We start from the raw sequence: 21,654 nt of genomic DNA, 5'->3' as shown, positions 1-21,654 counted from the left end.
TCCTGATATTTACATTCAGCCTAATTTGACCAATTGTGCTTCATTCGCAGTTCCATATTTACAGGTGCGAAATTTAATATCCGATGGCCATTTTTCTCCATTCGTATTTTTGTTCCTACTCTGTTATATTTTCCAATTAATTCTCATTTCCTTTTTTGTTAGTTCATAAATTATTTTCATTTCGACTCAACACTGTGCGATAGAAGAGGATTCATTGCACTTGATAGAATATTGTGCTGCCAAATGAAAAGGAACGCTGTCTCTTATTTATTAATATTTATTGAGGAGGCAGTTTAAATTTAAATATTGGTTGTTCCAAAAGTGTCATTTGGGTTAACCCTCTGCATGCTATGCCGGAGTCATTCGTGACTGTAATTCGAAATAAGAAAATCGCTATCCGAAATACAACGAAAGCCAGTCCCGGGCCATCGCCTTATATCGGAATGAAACTGTATCAGTTGAAATATCGGTGTGAGTCCGAGGGTTAAAGGGATTCAAAAGGAGAGGGTATTTTCATGTAATTGCTATTATAATGAACGCTCTCGCATCTACAAATAATAATATTCAAATAATCTCTGAACAGTGAAAGAATCTTTAAATAACTCTCCCTAACGTCAGAGCAATCAAACGACCAATCTTTCTGGTTTCATTTTAATACAGAGCCACGCATTCGAACGCGTTTTTCTCGACTAGGTATTCCAGCAAGCTGTCTTCATATTTTTCAATTTTTGGTGTCTCCCGCAGCTCTCTCTAATCATATCGAGCACGCTATCTACTCCGCAAATCTTATCTCGCTCCGATCTAGCTCCTTGCAGTCAGCGAGATATCACGTTTCTTTGAATGAAACCAGATTCGCATCGAAAAAATCGGCGATTCTCTCGATTTCCGTTTTGGGATTCCACGGATCACACAACAAATCAAGCGGAACGCAGTCGTTTGTTTGGAAAGCATTACACGGGACGGATCGGGGAGTGACGGGGGGATGTGAGAGGGGAGGGGGGGGGATCGGAGTATGATTAATTTCGAAGAAAAAGTTCAACGGAATCGGTCGATATATTCAGACAGCTTTTTCAGCTCGGGCGAGCGAGCAACGGCGCCCGGTAAAAATTCAATTAATCGCTGTCCGTCGATACTTCAGCCCGGCGAGATGGACAAGCGCAATTTGTACGTATCAGAAGCAATAAATTACCGAGATACCGATCCGTGACGGCGACCGTAGACTTTGTTCTTGCGCCGTGAATTCATAGGTGAACGAACGGCCGTTGTGCGCGCACGAGCACTCGCGAGGCTCGCGTGGATCGCGCGTGGAACGGGTTCTGCGTGCGCGAAAATTCGTTGCGATCGCGGCCCGATTAACCCTCGTGCTCTCATGCTCGTGCTCATGCTCGTGCTCGTAGCTCCTCGGATGTACGGGCCACAGTAGAAAAGTGTGTTGCGTTCGAATTGAAAAAAAGAAAATAAAGCGCGAGGAGTCCTCCGAGTATCGGACACACACGCCTTCTTAACCTACCACCTAAAAAAAAAAAAGAAAAACTAAACTACTCTCTCTAACTAACCACCTAAACTAACCACCTAAGCTAAACCTACCACCGCCGGTCAAAATTGCCGGTTCCAGATTTTTTATTTCACAATTACAAAGATGCTTTGGTGGGAAATGATTAAATGAATATATTTAGTACAGCACACATGCATCATAATACGTATAGTACGTATAATACAGTGTTTACTCGATTATTGTCCAAAACACGGGTCTAGCCGCTGACATGTATCGGCCAGGAGATACTTTGATCTTTGATTCTTTGATCCACGCGACCTTACACTCCTCGGCGAGTGTCTCTCGAGCTTCTTGGCATTACGGTGTATACCCCACGGTGGTGGGGATAATTCCGCGTCATTTATCATCCAGATCTCGGCGACATTTATCGCGAATTCACTGTAAACTCAGTCTCGTCATTTTTATAAGACATGTATTAGTTACTTTTAAGGCTCGGTAGGTTTAGTGGTAAAAGTATAAAAATTATATGTGTCTTTTAGAGCTTCCCTTACTCGTACACGAGGCAATGTATCAGCAGAAAGTGAACTGCATTTAATTTGGTCTATAGAAGATTTGGATTTAAAATGAAGTGAATGATTGCGAGGGCCACCAATAGATTTGTATATCATGCTGTATGTTACAATTTTAACTAGCGACGTGCGCAAAATTAGTTTGATTTTCTTTGTGATATACGAAATCGTCGCGCACGTGTTGCACTTGCAGCGGAGGTCATTATAATAGACTGCTGATTGTATGCATTTATGGCAGAAACGAGTGGGTGCATTTTAAAACAGTAGAAAGATTAAAATGATTTAAATACACCGATGTAGTATCTTCAAACTTATCAAAATGATTAAGGTAAGAATTAAATGTCCATCTGGTTGTTATTATTTTGCATAAAAATCCACAGCCGAGTCACCGATACTAGAAAATAATTTTTCTGTGATTTACCGAACACTCGTCGATACTCAATCGTTTCAAAAACGATTTTATCGATTTATTTTTATGATTTTTATTTTTTTTTAGTCTACGTACATTATATATCGCTGTTCCTCGTCGTAACGAGAGGATAACTTATCGGATTTGAGATGAACTCTCTATTTATTCGCTGGTGGAGAGCGTTTTGCTCCCGCTGCAGCCGAACGGATAAATTAGAATGACACGTAGGTTTATGGATCCCTTCTTCCCGGTTTAAGATGGAAACGATGATTCACGATCATCCAACGTGTCCAGACCCGGTCGAAGAAGCCGTTTTGTGGTTTCATAAATTTCTGCAGGTGGACCAAGTGGTTCGCCAGCGAGAATAGATCAAAGCGTCTTCAACGAGACGAAGTAGGTGCTCGTAGATGTACGCATAATCTCTACCGCCTCTATTCATCTATATTTATTACGTCGACGGTAGACTCCCTGTCGCCTCCGTTTAATAACGGAAACACGAGAAACTGGGACGTTTGTCGTCTAGGCCTGCTCGCTTTAATAATCAAGACGAGTCAAGACGTTCCCTTTGGCCGACTTCGGCTCCGGCCATTTTTGAAACGCCTGTAGAAAATATAACATTATTTTTATTTAACTCGACTCGTTGACCCTCCGCATGCTACACCAGAGTGTGAGAAGATAAGCTTGAGTGACGATTTTATTCCGATATTAGACGACGCTTTTTATTCCGAAATAAGGAAATTTCTATCCCCTCTTCTTCTTTTGGAGTTGTTTGCAGGGCACTGTTTAGTGTCAGAACGAGAGGGTATATTATAGTCTATTCTTTTATAAAAAATTGTGAACATTCGTGGAATATAAATAAATATGTATGCAAAATGCCGATATCAAGAAACTTATATTTTTCCTGTAAAAAATTCCCTAAAAAGACCAGAAAAATGGAAGTCTAGACTAGAATGCCCCCTTAAGGAATGTTAATAATATTCCATTTTGTTTTTATCGATGTATAACTATCGGAAAGTACACAAATTCTCATCTTCTAGGAAATGATGAACGTCAAAGTCGTTTCAATAAATCGTAGTGCAAGGGACTAAAATTGTTTGGCGATTTCGAAGAAGGAAACGAAGAACAGTTTTAAAATAGATCACTAGACTGCGGATCTTGTAAAATAAAAAATGTATGCATTGATTGCAAGACACAGCAGCGAAATAAAAATTTCTTTCTTCATTTAATTACTTCATCAAGCTGAAACCAATAAGCTGATATCCTTGAATCTTTTTAATATGTCCACTGCTTTAAATTGCGGTTACCCATTTTTGTCGTAAATGCATAAAATCCGCAGTCCATAGATCACAACAAACATTTTCTTGTATAACAAATGGTACATTTCGGTGTGCACAAGTTCCCACTTAATTTCGAGCGGGGCGTTTAATTATCCCGCGAGGCTCGAGTCGGAACGAATCGGGATTCGGGTTGATTAGAAATATCGGTGTGTCCACAATGGTGATTTGCGGCGGCCATTAATAAGTCTATTAAATCCGGTGTAATTTCACTTTCCACGGGCACGCGGGATTTCATAAGAGGCCGAGGCGACGTGCACAGAGAGCCAGGGACAGACCAGGGAGCGGGCCGGGCCGGGCCGGGCCGGGCCGGGGCGATTATTAATTTCTCTAGCGTTCAGCGGTTCCATTTAGCCGTAATTTTCCCGGTCGATTTCACTCGCGGACACGTTGGCTTTAATCACCGTGACGTCCTGATCGTAATCCCGAAACCGTAAACTGAAAAACCGACGGTATCGGTGCGCCGCGAGTATTGCGCAACGGGAAAGCGAAGGAAAACCAGTCGACCGGTCTCTCGAACCAGCTCGTTACAGCTTACAACGACCGGGTTCCTGTATCGTTCGCTTCCATCTCTCCTCAACGAGAGACAAAAATTGTCGGCCGATTGCTCGCGCTTGCTCGCGCTTGCCCGCTCGCGCTCGCTCGCACACGCTCGCACCCCCTCCGCTCCGTAAAGGCGGGTCCACGTTGAACCGGCTCGACATCGTCGTCGCCGAGGATCGACCGGAAGCGGCCTACTTCCGAAACGGCGTATAATTTTTTATGCAAAGTCGAGCTCGATCGTTCCAGCTCGAAAACTGTAATTTGTAGCGGTCGTTGTTAGCGGTGCAACAGGGTGCAAGAATGCATCCGTGGAGGCGCGTCCGCGTGCAAGGTGGCCCTAGACCCACGATAATTACCTCGTCAGAGGCTTCCTCTCTTCTTCGCCAATTTATCTTTCGTTTCCTTTTCACTTTAACGAACGATAACGATTTTTACCATTCGCGCTCATAAGGGAAAAACAAACGAAATTGATTGATACCAATCTTTACGATGGATGATCAACGGAACGAGGATTTTACGCATTTATGGGGAAAATTGATAGAAAAGAATACAAAAATGTGGCAACATCTGAGGAACTTAAAAACGCATTATTTTTGAGCTTACCAAAATTATTAAGACAAGAAAAAAGCTTTTATTCGACTGGAATTTCTAATACTCGACACAGACAATTTTTAGTTTGCATAAAAGTCCGCTCTCTAGTCATCAAAATGATTGGAATTACGAAATAAACATTGTCCAAGTCGATTGTAGCAAACAGAAGTTAAATGAAAGTGCATTTCCTCTTCTAATAATTTTATACAAACTTCACTATTGATACAAACATTACTCGATTCTTCTAATGTCTCTACAGATTTTTATTCGATCTGTTCATTGTTGTGATAAACGCATAAAAACCGCAGTCATGAATGCAGAAATGAATAAAAAGAATAAAATGCACAATTCAAAATGTGCCACTTTGCAGCATTTAATAATCGAGAGATCAAAGTCACTTTCTGGCAACGTATTTGGACCAACCCTTAAGCAAATGAAAAATAGACGGTTTATAATACCCCCACCCCGAGCTACGTAAAACTATTTTTATGTAGTATGTGCTTGTCGCCAGTAATAATAATAACAAACAAGGTGGCGAGAACTGGTCAACCGGTTTTATAAAAACTTTTGATTTCTCTATTAATGCTTCTCTTGCTGATAGTGTTGCAATCGATCGTGCTCATTAGAAACGTGAAACAACGAGTAAATCATAATCGATCGAATTACAGTGTTGAACTGTAAATGTGCGAAAATTACTGGAGGATCCTGTGCAGCTATATACCCGAGCAGCATTTACGAGGGGGTTTAATATCGAGAAATATAAACATTTTGACATTGAGCGATGTTGTAAATTCGTTACTGCTTCTTGTCACGTTTTTAACATACTACTTACGCGGCGAAACCTGTTCCGCCACAAAGGATCTGCCAGAGCCCGCAGCTTTGTCGCGACTCGATTGCTACTCATGGCTACTTTATGCTCCACTCACGGGCTCGCGGCCGCAGAATAAATTCTTGCCGGTAAAATTGCTACTTCGTACATAATTACCGAGTATTATGTCAGGCTATTACACCTGAAATATCGCGTGCAATTTGTCTCTTCGCCGGGCTTTATCGAGGCCTCTTCGTGCGGCCCCGGTGGCGACCATTCGATGCCAATCGTTTCATAGAATTCATAGCGTTCCTCGGCGACGAAAAAAATACTCTTACCTCCGGGTCCTATCGAGTGTAAATCAGTATCTCGAAGCATTGGATAGCGCTCGGCGATAAATTCATTTTACGAGTCTCGCCAACGATCGACGCATATAGGTAAATATCGCGTTTATGTGACATTTCCCTTCACTTAATCGTTAAACACGTCCGCGGTTCGCTTCGAGCCATTATATAGCAATTATATATAAAACTATTAAAACTATTTCAAACTGTTCCCGTTCGAAATTAAATCCGCAGGAATCGGCATTAGCTTTAATCGAAGCGATAATTACCAACAGCCGAGGGAACAGGAATGCGTGCTGCACTATAAAATGGTCAACTTCATTTCCAAACTGTAAAATGTCGCGATTTTTCGAGAAAGTCAAAGCAGAGAGACTCGTTAGACACGTTCGATTATGGCCACGTCGCGGCCGTTTAGGTGTATTTTGTAGTTCTGTCGCCGAGCGCAGAAAAATCGAGAAAATGATCGGCATTATCGTCGACGAGGTATTTCCGGGTCTCGGAATTAGCGGCTCGCTCGCACGGTGAAACTTTGTTGCAGATTTATGCGATGCTGCATATATGGCCGCGGACGAAACGAGTTGCGTTTGATCAACATGGCTGTACCGTTTCGCAAATGCCTCGCTTCTTATCGGCAACGGGCACAAGAATGCTATACTTTACGGGCATACCCTTTAGCACGTTGACTGCCACATGAATCGTGTATGGGCGACATAAACGTTAAAAGGACGGCCCCATAACGATAAATCTCGAATTTCTTTGTCGAACCCAGAACCTTCGTGTTTCATCCAACAAATTGCTGCGAAGTTCAAGGTTTCGAGGAGGTTCTAAATTATGTTTCCATATTAGATCCACAAATTAATTCGTAGCCATCATTATTATTATTTGTAACTTTCTTTTGTATCCAAACTTACTGTAGAGTGTAATTGTAACTGTATGGAAAATAATGCGGATTGTTTTCAAAGCCACGAATTAATTTTTACATTTGTATCTGCATGCCGAAATTAGCCGATTAAATTAATTGATTGGACATGAATTGTGTATGGGCGACATAAACGTTAAAAGGATAACCATAACGATAAATCTCGAATTTCTTTGTCGAACCCAGAACCTTCGTGTTTCATCCAACAAATTGCTGCGAAGTTCAAGGTTTCGAGGTGGTTCTAATTAATTCGTGGCCGTCATAATTATTATTTGTAACTTTCTTTTTGTATCCAAACTTACTGGAGAGTGTAATTGTAACTGTATGGAAAATAATGCGGATTGTTTTCAAAGTCACGAATTAATTTTTACATTTGTATCTGCATGCCGAAATTAGCCGATTAAATGAATTGATTGGTCGTGAATTGTGTATGGGCGACATAAACGTTAAAAGGACGGCCCCATAACAATAAATCTCCACTTTCTTTGCCGAACCAAGGATCCCCGTGTTTCATCCAACAAATTGCTGCAAAGTTCAAGGGGTTTCGAGGCGGTTCTAAATTATGTTTCCATATTAGATCCACAAATTAATTCGTGGCCGTCATAATTATTATTTGTAACTTTTTTTTTTGTATCCAATCTTACTGTAGAACTGTAACAGTATGGAAAATGATGGGGATTACTTTCAAAGCCACGAATTAATTTTTACATTTGTACGCGGTAAAGACGGATCGATGGGTTGTGCTGTTCTAGCCGATTGAATTAATCGATTGGACATTTTGTGCCAATATATTTGCTATGCGCTGGAAGCGTTCGATTCCGAGGAGTCGCAAGGTTCGGCGAAGAAAATGAGAGGGGAAAGATGGTCTAACGGAATTGATGGAATCGGCGTGCATCTGGCAACGCGTGCAATTGGCCCTAATAATCTCGACGGCCATTGTGTGTACATAGGCCGGCGTGTAATTAGCATATTGTAACATATAGCCGCGTTGTGTGTAAGCTGCAATAGTGCGAGCTGGGTGGGAGCCGAGCACGTTTGATGGATAGAGCACACAGGCCTATACGTAGGTGCACGTAGATACGCGCGAGCGTAATTATACGTACGTGGACAAGGGGGTGGGCGAAGAGGAGGGATGAGAGGGTGAAACGTTGGATAGGGGGTGAGGGAGGGAGGGAGGGAGGGGGAGAAGGCAAGTCATGGTCGCACCTGCTCCTCATACTGACAGCGTGCATCCTATTGGAGGACGTGCCGGTCAGCGAACGAACAGACGGACGTGTACGTACATCGGTTATTGTCCTGTCTCGGGCCCAGGCTCGGGACAGGCTTTTGCCCTATTGACTTCGTTAACACTCGATACCTATCGAAAGGTGTTTCCTGTACGGAGGACTCGATCACTGTCATGGCCCGCATGTCCGTATCTCTCAACCTGTCATCGTTAAGTCATCCGAGCGCCGCGGCGCGCCGTCGAGACGCGCAGGTTAATAACGTTCAAATTAGAGGGCAACGATAACGACGACATTGTCGACGGCCTCCAACGGTAATTTATCGGCGACGCTTGTTGCTGACGCTAATAATACAAATCGCGATAATACGTCGCTCGTTCCGATTCTTTCCGAGATATCGACGGAGCGACGGACAGGTCACTCGGACCGCTCGCAACCTGCGGAACCCTGCGTTCAACGTCGGTGTGTTGTAGCGCACCGACAGCCTTTGTTACAGAAAATTCCCTAATCGTGCTGCATTGTTCAGAAATACGCAAAAGTTACTAGAATAATGCTTACATTCACTTCTGTAATCCCTTGCCTTACAGTTTAGTCCCATGTTTTCGGATCAGAACGTGCTACAGTATCTACTCGATAGTTGTCCAAAACATGGGTCTAGCCAGGGACATGTATCGGCAAGGAGATACTATACTTTGATCCAGGCGACCTTACACTCGGGGACCGAGGTCTCTCGATCTTCGTGGCCCCTCGCGGGGTATACCCCGCGGTAGTGGGGATAATTCTGCGACGTTTATCGTCGAGGCCTTGGCGACATATATAGAGAAATCACTGTATTTCATTTCGTGCAACCGCCCGATTATGAACCCTAATTTTATAAGTTTCTGGAAAAAACGAGAAGAATGTCTGGACATATACAACAACATTTTGTTGATGTTAGTTGTATTAAAAGTGGCGGCGGTAGGGTCTCTTGAGGGCAGGAATTTTTTTAGAGAAATTTTTCTGAATTTTCATGTTAATAGCTACAGGATAAAAATATTTCATCGAAAAAGAGTTTTAAATATCTGAACCCCCCAACCAATTCAGTGATTTCTATTGTAATATAATATTTTCAAGAGAATACTTTACTTTCAGGTTGGTGCTATGAAATAAAATTTCCAATTTACTATTCACCGATGGGGATAGTATTTGCCTGACGATAATAAAGCGGGGAGTAATTTACGGGAATGATTTATGTGTAGGTTAGTTTGAGCAGTTTAGACGTTCATGTCACTCGGGGAAATTAATACTTTGGTCGAGTCTCGGGGGATGGCTAGCGATACTTCGAAATTATTAATTACTATACGCGTGTACGTATTCTTGTACGCGAAGATTGACATGGGGCAGGGAGAGCAGGGGAGAGAGAGACAGAGAGAGTGAGAGAGAGAGAGAGAGAGAGAGAGAGAGAGAGAGAGAGGATCGGATCGAGGATCTTCGTTTGGGCGTTGCGGCGGTAGAGGTATTCGCAATGGTATGCATATATCATTTATGCATGACACGCAGGTATGGATGCCCATATATGTGTGCACGAGCGCGATGGTGGATGCGACTGTCCGCATAACCAGCGCGCGGCTAACGTATTAGTGTCACACGTACGTATTATGGTCACACCTCCGCGAAGCGAGTACGTTTTTCCTTTCATTTTGCTCTCGTTCCATATATTCCCCGGTTACTTTGCATATTAAGCAAGTAAACTACTAAATATGTTAAATCGCTGCGCTAAGTACCTGCGCTAAGTACCTAACTGCGAGTTGCGTGCGCCGTTCGAACAACTTTACAGGAAATTCCGCCCTTTCGAATATTGCATTCTCAAAATACTGCCCCTGGAAAACAAATGTTCGATCAAGATCGTCGCTACGAGTACAGAATGAATTATTTAAATTTTATTAAAAATGAAATACTGCATAGTAGCCAATCACGATAGAGAAAATTAAGCATATTCAACCCCTTGTTTTACGATTTCTTTTCCTACTGTCATAAATAGCACTATTTTATTGTCGACAATGTTCCATACGAAGAAGAAAATTGATATTTATTGTTTACCTACGTGTAGTCCAATGGCGAAATATTAATAACGCAAACATATAATTGCATCTCGATTTTTGAAATTGCATTTAAATTATCGGTACAACGTGCAGGTATATTATAAAGAAACAAATTTTGTAAATAATTTCTCATGTATGCATCCTTAGAATCTTAACAATTTTAAATTAAAAATATTAGAACACGTGAACCTAGTGTTAAGAGTGAATCAACTGAACAGAGTAAATCAGACGAATACCTTGTTTCATTATTTTTCTCTTTGATTGCTGGTTTTGCGAAGCAGTCTATAAGAGTTTGCATAAACCCACATCGACTAATTACGTGTGTTATGCAGAGATTAATGAGGTGGAGAATGACGAAACGAAGTCCGTTTTTGGCCCTTGAGGCTGCATGCTTCGTTTAATCTGCATATTCATCGACACATTCGTCTGGTGATATATCTTGCGGAAAGAATGATTTAGGTTAATAAAACTGGTCCTTGCAGCTTATAAAGTGCTGAATTTGCAAAAATTATCCGATAAAATTTCAATTAATATGCTTGCTATAAATCCGTGTTCGTTTGAATTGTTTCAGGTGGGTTCTATGCTCGGATCAACATCATGTTACTCGATCCTGTCGTCGTAAGTGTCAATTAATTTTTATTTAAATGGTTACAGTCCTCGGAATTGTTAAAAAAATAAGGAGAATTAGGAAATTCGTTTCATATTTAAAATTGCCTTCCTCTGAAATAAGATAAATACGAATTCATTAATTTATAAGGGGTATACCTCGCGGTAGTGGGGATAATTCCGCGACATTTATCATCCAGGTCTTAGCGACATATATGGAGAAATCACTGTATCAGTCATTATTTCCCTAGAATTGAAAATTCATTTCTGAGGTGGTAAATTGCAAGAGGGTTGACAAAGCAATCGACACCTGAAATCTTTATTTCTCGCTTTTTGGCGACATATACGGAGAAATCAATGTAGCAGTCATTATTTCCCTAGAATTGAAAATTCATTTCTGAGCTGGTAAATTGCAAGAGGGTTGACAAAGCAATCGACACCTGAAATCTTTATTTCTCGCTTTTTGGCGACATATACAGAGAAATCAATGTAGCAGTCATTATTTCCCTAGAATTGAAAATTCATTTCTGAGCTGGTAAATTGCAAGAGGGTTGACAAAGCAATTGACACCTTAAATCTTTATTCCTCGCTTTTTGGCGACATATATGGAGAAATCACTGTACCTGCCTTTATTTCTCCAGAATTGAAAATTAATTTCTGAGCTGGTAAATTGCAAGAGGGTTGACAAAGCAATTGACACCTTAAATCTTTATTTCTCGCTTTTTGGCGACATATATGGAGAAATCACTGTACCTGCCTTTATTTCTCCAGAATTGAAAATTAATTTCTGAGGTGGTAAATTGCAAGAGAGTTGACAAAGCAATCGACACCTTAAATCTTTATTTCTCGCTTATTGGCGACATATATGGAGAAATCACGGTATCTGCCTTTATTTCTCCAGAATTGAAAATTCATTTCTGAGCTGGTAAATTGCAAGAGAGTTGACAAAGCAATTGACACCTGAAATCTTTATTTCTCGCTTTTTGGCGACATATACGGAGAAATCACCGTAGCAGTCATTATTTCCCTAGAATTGAAAATTCATTTCTGAGGTGGTGAATTGCAAGAGGGTTGACAAAGCAATTGACACCTTAAATCTTTATTTCTCGCTTTTTGGCGACATATACGGAGAAATCAATGTAGCAGTCATTATTTCCCTAGAATTGAAAATTCATTTCTGAGGTGGTAAATTGCAAGAGAGTTGACAAAGCAATCGACACCTGAAATCTTTATTTCTCGCTTTTTGGCGACATATACGGAGAAATCAATGTAGCAGTCATTATTTCCCTAGAATTGAAAATTCATTTCTGAGGTGGTGAATTGCAAGAGGGTTGACAAAGCAATCGACACCTTAAATCTTTATTTCTCACTTTTCGTTTTATCAAAGAAATTGCATTTTACGCAATTTTTGTGGTTGCCGAGTCGGCTGTCAACGCGTTAAACACTACGAATTAATGAATAGCATTCACAGGGAAGACCCTTCGACTTAGTATCCTTTTCTAGTTCAGCATGCTCGAAGGTAGGTTCAAGAAAAATGGCGAAATGAGCGATGAAGTGGACCTAATCGTTGCCAATTGTGCAGTCGTCAGAAACGTCCGCTGTCTGGGGTCTAACCCATCCCGGCGACACCTTGATCAGCGTGTACATATATCCGTGTCAGTCTTTGCGCCGCATTTACAAGTTACGACGACCCGGGGTTAACGTTATGCAACGATCCGCCGCGCCGCGCCGGTATCTCTCCTTGTATATGACCGCGCGCGCGTACCGCACTAATTCTCACATTAATTTACTCGTGATCCGGATACGTATTCGCATACATCAAATTGTGCGTTGCGTGTGCACCATCGCGGGGCCCCTTGTTCGCTCCTTCCGTGAATGTTACTCCGCGAAACGTTCAACAACAATCCCTCATCTGCAACCAACTCCAACTTCCTTCGCCATATTAAGCTGCCTCGAAAGTTCATTTTCTTTTTCAAACGCAACACTTTGTGGACCAGGATTTCTCAATACCTTCTTCCTATCTGCAATCATCGACAATTGAGAATTTATATGAAATCCGTGGAATACTACATGGACGAATCGTATAGCGTAACAACTTTTTTCTGGAATTGTTATTCCATTAAACTTTTCCAGTCGAGTCTCTGAGACACCACTGAAAATTACTGTGCTATAATTCCCAACAATTTCTACGTCACCGAAACGTCTTTCGTGTTTAGTAAATTGCTGAAGGTCTTTCTTTTAAATTTTCATTTATTTGTGCACGACAGACGAGGTATGTTGCAGTCGACGATGAAGTTATTCGGGCGCATTGATGGCAAGCAATCAATCGTGCAAGAAGGCGGACAATTATAACCGCGGATTTCTATGCAGTATCCGAGTTGATTTAATTAATTGCTACGTAGACGTCGATTTCTTTTCCTGCTCGTTTTTGTGGTTAAATTCATAAAGTCCGGCAGTCGTGTACGAACAATCAGAAACTTCTGCATACACCTAACATGTTTACGATTCCCAGTGTGCCGCGAAATAATTTCTGCAATTAACAGAACCCGTCGCAAAGCGTTCGTCGCGGATCGAATCAATTTCCGTGGTTCTTCGTGGCGTGAATGCAGCATCCGAAATCAGCTTCCTCTCGAAGACGCGTGGATCTCTACGCCTCTGTCCTGGTGTTCCGTCACACTCGCGCCGCCAGGTACAATTTCCGCAGCACTTCCGGAAGTGGACCTATTGTCCGATGCAATCGGAAGACAACAATATCGTGGACGATGCGTATCTCTGCGGACCATGAATCCTCGGGCGTGCGCGCGTGCACACGCGTTCCCTGCGCGCACACCGCGATGATCTCGGTGCGCGTGGGTGCGCGGCGTCGTATGCATGGAAAATGATGCGCGGTACGGGGGGTGCCCGATGAATAATTTACCCGCGACTTGGACTCCCGTGATCACGAGAAGGGGATGAATCTGTCACGATGATAGATTAAGGAACAAATTCCTAAACAATGCCCCTGCGGTGCGGACTTTCTGTGCTCGAGGTTCTGACGATTCGTAACGAACCGCCTGCAGGCTTGCTTGTCGGGTCGATTATTAAATCGAGAAACAAATTGGTTAATTATTCAGAATTATTCGGCAAACAATGCTCGCACGTTACAGATTTTCGAATAGACTGTCGGTACATTGTATCGTTGAACTGCGCAGACATTCTGTCACGCGTATGTCCCAGTAAATTGCGCAGATTGTTGACGAAGGGAGAAATTAGGGAAGAATATTCTGAATTTCGCGAAAGGATCGAAGAGAGGTGTTAGAGAATTCCTTTAACTTTTCTGAAAGGTGGGAGAACGTGTTTCCTGGCGCTGAAGCAATTCTTTCGCGTTTACGCGAAAGTCTTTACTGCTCAGTCAGCATAACAGGCACGGCACACATAGTCGGCGCAGACAGTTTCATGGCGAAAGAAATGGACGCGCCTTCATTGGCTTTAATGGGACGGCAAATAGGCGAGCAGGAAATTTGCGCTTTCGAGGCGCGGGGTACACGAAAGCGCGCAGGAAATTCTGAACAAGATGGCCACGTCGGGCCAGGCTGGTTCAATAGAAACTATTTGCAGTGCCATTAGACGGTCCCGGGACTCTCGCGAACGAGAAGCGACGCCCACCGGTTGGCGCCTGTAAACAAAACTTCGCGGAAGACGCGGGAATCGCGAGGAATCGCCGCCGCGGCGCTCGCGCGACCGCTTAATAGCGGCCCGACTCCGTTGCGAGAGAAACTCTAAATTATCGTTGCAACAGGCAGTTTCATTACAATTGCTAATAAATGGCACGCGGCCCGATGGTCGTGTAGATTTTATGCGCGTACGTGAGCATAAACGTATGCACGAAGCCCGGAGAGAGAGAGAGAGAGAGAGAGAGAGAGAGAGAGAGACCGCGAACGGCCCGATGTCTTTATTTCGTTTAAAGGCCACGCAAGCTTCCGAGTTTATGAGAATAAATTATGCAAACCTCGGGGCCCGTTGCCAACGCCAACGGTCTTTTGTCTTAGCCGGCACCCGGCGGAAAAATATTCGCATTCCGCGTGTGTCGCACTTCGACGACGCGAGAAAAAACGGCCCCGTTGTTTAACAGTTCGTCACGTTTGTCGCGCTGCTTGCTGCTCGCCCCGACGCCGTTGCATCCTCCTTCTCCGGCAAACCCCGGCCGAAAATACCGCTGCAAAGCTGCAAACGTAAACTGAAATCCTGACCGCTTCCACCGCGGAATTTTGTCGGCTGTTGCTGCTCTATAAATTTAACAGAACACGCGCAAAGTCGTTCTAAACCAGAATTCTCCCACGTCATTCTATTTACCCGCGACTCTGTGCAGAACTGATTCACTCTTGCAACGATGAGAAAGCAACTTGAGCTAATTTTGAAACGATCTGCTGGAATTATAGAGATATATTTAACCGCTTGTTCCAACTGGAATGGTACTTTTGTATTGTCCGTTGCGTTTGGAGTTCGTGAGTTTTCACACAGAATTAAAAATCAACATTGTTGATGTAAATACGTTCGAGCAACGGAGGTTAATACTGGAATCACCTGTTTCGTTCGGGTTGTAGCTTCAGGTCCTTTAACTAGAATGGTACTTTCCACGATTCCCCATGAATTGAGCACGCCGTTTCGACTTTACCTATGTCAACAGTAATTAAAATTAATTTCAGAATCAGCTGTTTCTGTCGGACGTGGCTTCATGTAGTAAACGGTACCACTGTGTTCTAATCAAAATGGCACTTTCCACGACCTGTAGTGAATTGTTCATTCGACTTCGAGTTCATCAATTTTCACTGAAACTAAATCCAACAGTACTTTCCACGATTTTTAGTGTATCGTCCCTTGCATTTGGAGTTTGTGAATTTTCACACAGAATTAAAAATCAACATTGTTGATGTAAATACGTTCGAGCAGCGGAGGTTAATACTGGAATCACCTGTTTCGTTCGGGTTGTAGCTCCAGTTCCTTTAACTAGAATGGCACTTTCCACGATTCAATTAACGACAAAATTAATTTCAGAATCAGCTGTTTCTGTCGGACGTGGCTTCATGTAGTAAACGGTACCACTGTGTTCTAATCAAAATGGCACTTTCCACGACCTGTAGTGAATTGTTCATTCGACTTCGAGTTCATCAATTTTCACTGAAACTAAATCCAACAGTACTTTCCACGATTTTTAGTGTATCGTCCCTTGCATTTGGAGTTTGTGAATTTTCACACAGAATTAAAAATCAACATTGTTGATGTAAATACGTTCGAGCAGCGGAGGTTAATACTGGAATCACCTGTTTCGTTCGGGTTGTAGCTCCAGTTCCTTTAACTAGAATGGCACTTTCCACGATTCAATTAACGACAAAATTAATTTCAGAATCAGCTGTTTCTGTCGGACGTGGCTTCATGTAGTAAACGGTACCACTGTGTTCTAATCAAAATGGCACTTTCCACGACCTGTAGTGAATTGTTCATTCGACTTCGAGTTCATCAATTTTCACTGAAACTAAATCCAACAGTACTTTCCACGATTTTTAGTGTATCGTCCCTTGCATTTGGAGTTTGTGAATTTTCACACAGAATTAAAAATCAACATTGTTGATGTAAATACGTTCGAGCAGCGGAGGTTAATACTGGAATCACCTGTTTCGTTCGGGTTGTAGCTCCAGTTCCTTTAACTAGAATGGCACTTTCCACGATTCAATTAACGACAAAATTAATTTCAGAATCAGCTGTTTCTGTCGGACGTGGCTTCATGTAGTAAACGGTACCACTGTGTTCTAATCAAAATGGCACTTTCCACGACCTGTAGTGAATTGTTCATTCGACTTCGAGTTCATCAATTTTCACTGAAACTAAATCCAACAGTACTTTCCACGATTTTTAGTGTATCGTCCCTTGCATTTGGAGTTTGTGAATTTTCACACAGAATTAAAAATCAACATTGTTGATGTAAATACGTTCGAGCAGCGGAGGTTAATACTGGAATCACCTGTTTCGTTCGGGTTGTAGCTCCAGGTCCTTTAACTAGAATGGCACTTTCCACGATTCAATTAACGACAAAATTAATTTCAGAATCAGCTGTTTCTGTCGGACGTGGCTTCATGTAGTAAACGGTACCACTGTGTTCTAATCAAAATGGCACTTTCCACGACCTGTAGTGAATTGTTCATTCGACTTCGAGTTCATCAATTTTCACTGAAACTAAATCCAACAGTACTTTCCACGATTTTTAGTGTATCGTCCCTTGCATTTGGAGTTTGTGAATTTTCACACAGAATTAAAAATCAACATTGTTGATGTAAATACGTTCGAGCAGCGGAGGTTAATACTGGAATCACCTGTTTCGTTCGGGTTGTAGCTCCAGGTCCTTTAACTAGAATGGCACTTTCCACGATTCAATTAACGACAAAATTAATTTCAGAATCAGCTGTTTCTGTCGGACGTGGCTTCGTGTCCTTTAAGAATCTAGCAAACGGTAGCAATGTGTCCCGGTTAAAATGGCACTTTCCACGTGAATTGTTCATTCGACTTCGAGTTCACGAACTAAAAGCCAACAGTGCGAATATAAACACATTCGAGAAAACGGCAATTACCATCAGAATCACCTGTTTCGCCGAGGATGCAACTCTCGTTCCGCCGCGTAGGATGCAGCGGCCTCGAGGTCGACGCATTGCACGCGATGCATCTGAAAAGGAGCAAGAGAACGACCGGCTCGGAACCGTAAATATAATTAAAACGAAAAGATAAACGATTACCGTGCGATAAATTTCTACGTTCGACGTTAATATCATCCGCGATAATTAAACACGGAAGAAAATTGTACGGGGATGAGTTTGATTAATGCACGGCTCTTACACGGCTATCGATGACAATTCATTATCCTCGAGGAGGAAGATCGCGAGGCGTACACGGGTATCGGGCTCTCGCAAAATGCGAGGGTGGCCTGTCCTCGTTTATTTTCCGTGGCGAGAAGGGGATCAGGTATAATTTGAAGCAATGCCACGCCTTCCGTTCGCCTGTGAACCTCCGTTGCGCCGTGAGTCGCGCTCGGTAGCGTTAATAACGCGCGCCGCCGTGAAATATAATAATTGCCGTATTATAATTTGCCCGGCGACGTGAGTGAACGCGATCCCGGCCGCCTTCTACGCTTCCGCGAGGCCGTTTCCGCGAACCCGACCGGTTCCGACTGCACTTTTCTCCGAGCCGTGCAACCTGAAATTTCGCTGGAACTCAATATTCCCATGGAACGGTCGCCAGCGACCCGCTGACATTTCTACACACACGAAACTCCATTTGATTCTAGTTTACCTACATTTTTAACGCTTTATTTGCTTACCAAACCTTCAGGAACGGCGCCTGCACACTATCCTCGCTCCAACTATTGTTTTAGAATAAAAATATCAGGTGGGAAAACAGTCAACGAAAATTTTACGAATTGCAGAAAATCTAGGGAGAGGAAAAATATGAGAACAAATGGCACCTGTGAGACGTGACACAAAAATTACAATTACCTTAAAACGGTACTTGGCCAGAAATCGATGTCTCGAAAATTCCTCACTTTCTTCGTGAAAAGACTGTTTTCCAGCTTCTAAGGCGCGGATCAGTTCGAGAGTTGAACCTGAAGAAGGTTAAAAGAATGCGGCTTCGGTGGAAAGAGATCGCCGGAGCTGAAATAACGAGAATTTTTGGAGCCGCGGGTGAGCAAACTCGTTTCGCCAGGTCATCGACGAGCTGACTCGCTTTGCTACGCGGTCCCCGGAGCGTTAATTAAACGTCCGCGACAGAGCGACGCTTAGCAAGGGTTCAGGGAAGCGTTCGGGGGTATATCGGGCGAACGAGAGGCTAATAAATTCGAAATCGCGGGAAAGATAAAAGTTCGAGATCGGTAAAAATGGCGGGGGGTGGGCCCGGGTGGCTGAGCCGGACCCAGGGCCGGAATCCGTGGCGGCCCCCGGCGCTATTCATTAGTCGTCTGCACCGCGGTAAATCCATAATGACAGGATAAATTAGCTGTTTACAGGTGATTACGCCAATTATCGGCGATACCGGGAGCGTCCGCGGTTGTTTACATTCGACGCAGTCCGCGGTCTCTCTCTCCCTCTATCTCTCTCCCTCTCTCTCTCTCTCTAGCGCGCGCGTTGTGTTTCTCTTTGCGCATGTACCCTGCATCGTGTGCACGCATAATGGCAACCTATGCCTGGCTGCATCTTGCGCCGCTTGTCCCGGTGCTGGCTGACTGCGTGTTCAGGGCAATTTATTGCTCGCACGGTACGCTAATCGGGAGACAGAAGGGAGATAGCTTTGACAGCAGGGAAACCAAAGAAATGGCCGGATATAAGGGGGCGGGAGGAGGTTTGCTGTCGTTGCGGAAGCGAGCTGCGACGGTCGGTTTACAGGAACGTTGCTGAATTCCTGACTGGTCGCTAAATAGCTGGCAACGTGCTTCTAGGACGTAGGAAAAATACGTACACCAGGTTAGAACAATATTTCCTCAGGCCCGTGGGTCAGCTTCTGAAATACCGGGGACTTGTCCAGTGAGTCGACACCGAAGGCAAGAATTTAGGGTACCTAGGTCTCCAATTAAGAACTCATTCATTTGAAATGAGCACCCACTTCAAAATCGCTATGCAAGTGGCTCTAGCAATTCGATCAACCACCGTATCCGTTGGATCGTCTGGAATTGATTTAGGATTCACGTGGATTGTCCAGGATCATTTGGAAATAGAGAAAAGTGTAGTCCCTCGAAATTAGCATTCGATGATCTTAATTTAATTACCCAACTGTTGTTCCTGTAAGAAAGCTGTGTTATTTCTAAGATCTTGCGAAACGCAACTGACATATGTACATTCCCTTGTGGAAATAACAAGTTTCAATTTATTCAGATTTTATACCCACAGAAAGAAGTATAGTAAAAAGTTTCCCATGAAAACGTTTTTATAGTTCATTGGAACTAACAAACAAAATAGAGAAGTTAGCTCATTGGTTCATTGGAATGATTGAATTGTAAAAGAATACAATCTGAAGCCAGTCATTTTGACTCGAATCTTTTGATATTTTCGTTGTTCTTTACTTCGCCTACTAATTTTCATCACAAACGCACCAAATCCACAGTCTCATTATTATTTCCAAAATCAAGATGGAAATCAATCGTTGCTAATGGATCGATTATTTAGTTGAATTCCGAATAAAATTACAACCAGAATTGTACAAGGTATCGAGTAAACGTTACGTTTAAAACTGTCAGCGGTACATTTATTTGCAAATGCTGCTTTGCTGTTCACTTCCAGGAAGGATAACGGATTGTAAATGAAAATGAGTTTGCATGGCGTGTAGTCGGGGCGCGATCTACCAGCGAGGTAAGAGGATACAAGACAACGGGAATATCGTGTTTCAGAGAGAGCCGAGGTGTAACAATGTTGCGAGCCTTGTTGAACCGAAGACGGACAAGGTCCGCGTAAATCAAGATCACCTAGGAGAGATCGAAATGACGCGGCCAGTACGCCGCGCCGCGCCGGCCAGAATTTCAATGAAAACGTTCGACGTGAAACCGTAGATTTCGGAGAACGGGCCGCCCTTTTAAGATGATCGTAGGGTAACCCCAGCTCGGGCCCACGGGGCACCGTGACTGACTTACATGGGAGACGAGCGCGGCACAGCCCCTCCGGTTTCATTGCGGCGCGCACAGCGCCCGATTCGAAACCTGGACAAGATTAAATTTAATCGAAATTGCCGTCTTGAATTTCTTCCGCAGACCACACGGGTGTAATGTAATCTCATACTCCTCGGCCGAATCCTCCTCGCTTCCTCTTCGCCGACTATAACATCTTTTCCATTCTTGCTCTACATTCTTTCCCCTCCGCGACTCCCTCTGCCCCCTTCCCCCCCACGTCTTTTGTCCTCAATCTGCGCTTCGAAAACTCCTTGCTTGCAATCTTTACAAAAGTCCACAAAAAATTCTTTCGATTCACCGAAGCCTGAAATTCTACTGAATTTTGACATCAATTTTTATGTCACTAATAATTTTGCGGTTCTACATTTTCTCTGGAACGTTGGAGCCTTGTATCTATGAACAACGACCATTAGAAGCTGGCAGACATTTATGCAAAATAAAAGCGGGGACTTGATTTCATGAAACGGGGGCCAAAGAAAAATTTCGTCCAAATGTTAGTGTGAATTAATACATCGATACTCTTAAATTCTTTTATACTCGGCTGTAAATGACCGATTTCTGTGACAATTGCGCAGAATCCGCAGTTTGCATGTGAGGATCGAACGCTTTTTTCTCTTCTGTTATATCTAGGGATAAGAAGGGCACATAGTTTTTAGCGCGCACGATGAATTATCATTGCCGAGTCGCTGCAAACCGTGCTCGTATCGCAAACGGCGGCGGCCGCTTTCGCCGATGGCCATGCATTAATTCAGCCCCGTGTAATTATTGATTACATAGTGTCGTACCGGGGGTCCAATAAACGTTGCCGGCTCTCGCAGACACGCGCGCGCGAACACACGCATCGAAAACTCACCCCCGCGTAGCTCGCGTGCGCGCACAACAAGCTCGCCTATTGTTGCAGGCCAGACGTAGAACCGAGACTGACTGTTGTCCGAGGTTGATTGTTCGTTGTGGACCCTCCCAATGCGACTGACAATGACTCGGAATGATTAACAACAAGCGGAATAACAAAGAAACAGAGTGGTCGTTACGGGAGACAAAAGTTCCAACAGG

At 43.3% G+C, this 21,654-nt stretch overlaps 1 protein-coding gene and 1 long non-coding RNA gene across 2 annotated transcripts in view; both read left to right on the top strand.

Moving 5' to 3' along the window:
* Mesr6 (misexpression suppressor of ras 6) overlaps positions 1 to 21,654 on the top strand; it is an 832,393-nt gene that overhangs the window by 212,737 nt on the left and 598,002 nt on the right. The window lies entirely within an intron of this gene.
* Positions 9,739 to 21,654, top strand: part of LOC143362365 (uncharacterized) — a 77,429-nt gene continuing 65,513 nt past the window's right edge. Inside the window, exons 1-2 of the long non-coding RNA XR_013083625.1 lie at positions 9,739 to 9,863; positions 10,888 to 10,934. This is a non-coding gene — a long non-coding RNA (uncharacterized LOC143362365). The remainder of the gene's footprint in view (positions 9,864 to 10,887; positions 10,935 to 21,654) is intronic.

Source organism: Halictus rubicundus, chromosome 16, assembly GCF_050948215.1.
Source record: "Halictus rubicundus isolate RS-2024b chromosome 16, iyHalRubi1_principal, whole genome shotgun sequence".
Classification (NCBI taxonomy): domain Eukaryota; kingdom Metazoa; phylum Arthropoda; class Insecta; order Hymenoptera; family Halictidae; genus Halictus; species Halictus rubicundus.
Note: the sequence above shows the minus strand (reverse complement) of the source record. Positions and strands in the feature narration are given on the sequence as shown.